This window comes from Aplysia californica, unplaced genomic scaffold, assembly GCF_000002075.1.
Source record: "Aplysia californica isolate F4 #8 unplaced genomic scaffold, AplCal3.0 scaffold00045, whole genome shotgun sequence".
NCBI lineage: Eukaryota > Metazoa > Mollusca > Gastropoda > Aplysiida > Aplysiidae > Aplysia > Aplysia californica.
Window position 1 is genome coordinate 241,854 of NW_004797315.1, and position 4,361 is coordinate 246,214.

Consider the following 4,361-nt stretch of genomic DNA (forward strand, 5'->3'; position numbering starts at 1 on the left):
TGTATGTGTGTAAGTGTGCGTGTCTGTCTGTCTGTCTGTCTCTATGAGGACGAAAGACGAAGGATCTAGAGCCCGCTGTGTTGTTTCTATGTACGTCACACGCGGCTGTTTCGTTAATTCCAGTGCCCATTGGCACGATCGGTTCGAATCGGTTCCGTTTGGAGTTGGGCGGGGCTAGCCAGATTGGGGGCGAAAAGTGACTATCGTGGCACAAACCGAATAAAGCCGATGCTCCGATGGTGACCCTTTAAAACAGACGAGTTTGTTGTCAAGGCCGCGAGTCGGGCGATCGTTTGTATTAGACTAGAGAACCGATCCCCCAATGGGTACTGGGTATAAGGTCGGTCCCAGAGTGGTTCTGTGGGTCTAACCTGTAGCTCGCCTGGCTCGCACCGTGCAAATGAATGTATTCATTATCGTGTGCTTAAGCAGCGTCGCTGCGTCGTCTGTTTTTTGTCAGCTGAGCTGCACGATGCGTCAGACGTGCTATTCAACAGTGTTGTAAAAATGGCGGACATGTGTTGCCTCGCTTCGTGTTTATTTTCGACTGGAACTCTTTACATATCATCAAAATCAACAAGAAATAAGTATTATTAGGTGCTTTGCTATTAAATATTGATGCTAGCATCAACACCTGGCCACAAAATCACCCAGAAATGCACTTTATCATACTTTGAAACTTCGAATCGAGAAGTTGACCTAGTTTCGACTGTTGTTGTCGGCCTAGGCCTAGGCCTAGATCTAGGTGTGCTTCTCTAGATTCTAGATCTAGATCTAGCCTTGCATTACCAATGTAAACTATCGCCCGGAGCAGCTGCAAGTGTGTTTGTGTGTGTGTGTGTGTGTGTGTGTGTGTGTAGGGGGGGCTGCACTTGGCACATGACGTAAAGAACAGTTGTCCCGTCTTGGTATAATTGGTCTTGGATTACACAGTACCTAAATATAGCAAGGCAGACCCGTCAGTTGCACGCCTACACACGTCAACACACAGTGCGGCTGTGCTGAGAGGCAGCGAGTGTGCCTCGTGCTCGCTGAGACACAGGCGACGTGCACCAGGCGAGCTACAGGTCAGACCTACAGAGTCACCCTGGGACCGGCCTAAGGCTCTGCCAGCAACATAGGAGATTAGATGTGTTTCCTTTTTTGTGTTTACGGCCCCTGCAACTGCATAAGGTCAAATGAGCGTGCGGGACACACCAAACATTTTCAATTGGTAGGAAATTTTGAATCTTTCCAGGGTGGAGGCCGAATCCTACTCTTATTGATTTTGGATAACCAAGGGATTTTTAACGTGTGCAACTTGCACATGGGCCTCCGAGATTGTTCGCCCTTGTCCATCTTTCCTACCAGAAGATCAGGGGTGGGGCTGAAAGACAGCAGTAAGAAGGAGCCAAGGAGTAGCAGTAGAAAGGCTGCAGAAAAAGTCAGGGGCCCAATTGAGGGTGCAGAGGAGGTGAGGGGGTGGGGGCAGAAAGTGGAGAGGAAAGCAGACGACAGAATATTGCAAGAGAAAAGGAAAGAAGGAGAAAGGAGAACATTTTAGAGAATAATTTTTTTCCGTTTCTACCCAGATTCGAACCCGGGACCTTTCCGTAAAAGGCGAACACCTTAACTTATAGGCCCCGAAAGCCCCCCCCCCCCCCCCCCTTCTGAATACATAAACCAGCCACTTTCTATAAAGACCTCATTGAGAGACGCGCCCACCTTGGGCCGCCCCATTACGCCTTCGCCAAATTAATACAGGACAAAACGTCAGTCTCCTTATAGTTAAGTCTGTACCGCTTCCCTATAGCCGTTCATTTCGCTTCCTTAGAATTACAAAGTTCTGTCTGACTTTTTTTTTTTTGACGTTTTGAGTTAGTATGATCATGTAGGCAGAAACCAGATTATTTAAATTATGTTCTATTTGCAATATCAAAATTGTATAGTTATTACTAGGACTCGTTATTGAGATATTCAAAGAATTACATTCGAAAAAGCTTGACATGTTGTCATATTTTCTCAAAAATAGGTACTGAGCAACAAGCTTTGACGTGGAATCCCCAAGGAAAACGTAAGAAAGGAAGACCAAAGATGACATGGAGGCAAGCTGTACATGCGGAAATGGAAACGGCGGGGACGTCTTGGAAACAGCTAGAAAAGGATGCACAGGACAGGCTTCACTGGACAAATGTTATTGATGGCCTATGCTCCACTGGGAGTTTAAAAGGGCAAGGGAGAGAGAGTGGGGGTACTGAGAAGATAGAAAGTTGTAATTCTAAATTAACGAATTGGATCAAATTGATCTAATTTAATTTGTGCGCTCCAAAGTGAACCAACAGTACGTCAGAGTTGTCAGTATATTACAATACAGGCCTCGACATGTATGTTGCCTGGAGGTTAAGGTGTTGGCCTCTCATTCAAAGGTGCAGAGATCGAATCGGATAGTGACGGAAATGTTTCTGCCCCCACCCCCTCAACTCCTTTGCCCCCTCCTCTGGGCTCCTGACTCTTTCTGCAGCCTTTCTACTGCTACTCCTTGGCTCCTTCTTACTGCTGTCTTTTAGCCACAACCCTGATCTTCTGGTAGGAAAGATCTACACCTAGCCTTCCCGAACAAGGGCAAAAATCTTGGAGGTCCCGTGTGCAAATTGCGCATATTAAAAATCCCTTAATGGTCTAAAATCGATAAGAGTAGGATTCGGCCGCCATCCGGGCAAAATTCAAAATTTCCTACAAATTGAAATATATGTTAAATGTACCCCTCAAGCTCATACGACCTAATGCAGTTGCGAGCACTGTAAAACACTCACAAAGAAAGAAAACATTTGCACACAAGATCAGTCTTTTGGCTTGTAGTTCTAGCGCTATATCCGGCCACTCCCCCTTTATTACGTCACACCCGCGTAATCAAATACCGCCTTCGGGAAAACCCGGGGTCGGAGATCGGTCAAAATAATTTGGATATGATATGGAGTGTCTCGTGAGAGTTTTCGAAACCGTGCAGCTCAAACTCTCCTGGGAGCTGGTGATCTAAAAATGACTGCGGTTGTGTAAATAGGGTTCCCTCTCTGCCTGCCTATTTCACCGAGTTTTTGGTGCAGCAAACATAATGTGTGTGGCATCGTGGTGAAATCAGGCGCTCGTCAAAATAATGGAATCGACATTTTAAAGAAAAACTTGTTTGACCATGACAATCGCAATCTTTATTTCCCGTTAGCCCTTTAGGCAATGTTAATCACTTTTCTTTTGTTTTGTTTAATTGGGGAGGGGGGGGTTGTGGTTGTTTTCTTATTTTTTTTCAACACCTATTAGGTCCATTTAAGAAGGCTTTAAGGATTTTACTGAAAAACGTTGGTGAAAGGCACTTTAAAAATGTATATTTGCAGTTCCCAAGTACTCTCAAGTTTTGGCAGTCGCCAAACTTTCTTGGCCTTTTTCTCGCTAATTTTACCTCTGACACCATGCGACACCCAGATCTATCTCCTTCAACCGCATATATATCGACTTCTACTCAAGACATATGCGTACTTTTTTCGTCAAAAGCATGACAAATAAACAAGCTTTGACTACATATACCCAAAAATTGACGAGCGCCTGATTCCACGGCGTCGTGAGACTAATCCATTTAACTGCATGCGTGCGCATTGTTTCGGTTCAAACATTGTTATATTTTCAGTGTATTTCAATACACCCACCGCCACCCTCTTCTCTCTCTCTCTCTCTCTCTCTCTCTCTCTCTCTCTCTCTCTCTCTCTCTCTCTCATTTTCTCTCTCCATCTTTATTTACGTGTGCATATGTGTGCATGTGTGTATGTGTGTATGTGTGTGTGTGTGTGTGTGTGTGTGTGTGTGTGCCCGAGTGCGTTCGCGTTCGTGCTAAAGCGACCAATACAATGATCAATGAAACATTTTAATACAGGATTGATCTAAATTCCAAAGGGTCTAACCTCCCCCCCACCTCCGGCCCACCCCTACCCCCTTTCTTCCACCCCATTGTTCTTCCAGAAGGTGACTCGTCTCGCCATTTAGTTCTGTAATGGTTTCCGATGTGATCTCCCTCTCACTTGTAAGCCAATCAGAATGTCTCCGAGTCGTAGCCTGACGTCCACACACGACCCTTCAAGTCAAAAGTGACAATTTATCGGTTCTCTTTGTAACCCCCACAACAAAAAGAGCACTTCCGAGGGTAAAGAAATCTCCTTACATGACAGAAGAGTTCCTGCAGACGTAGGAGAGGTGGGGGAAAAGAAGATTATTACGTCATCGGTGTTGGTGAACTAGTTCTCTAGTTCTTTGTCGTCACTGTGTGTTAGCAGCAATCGGGTTTTTTTTAATGACTTTTTGTTGTTGTTGTTATTGTTATTGGTTGGGGGGGGGTT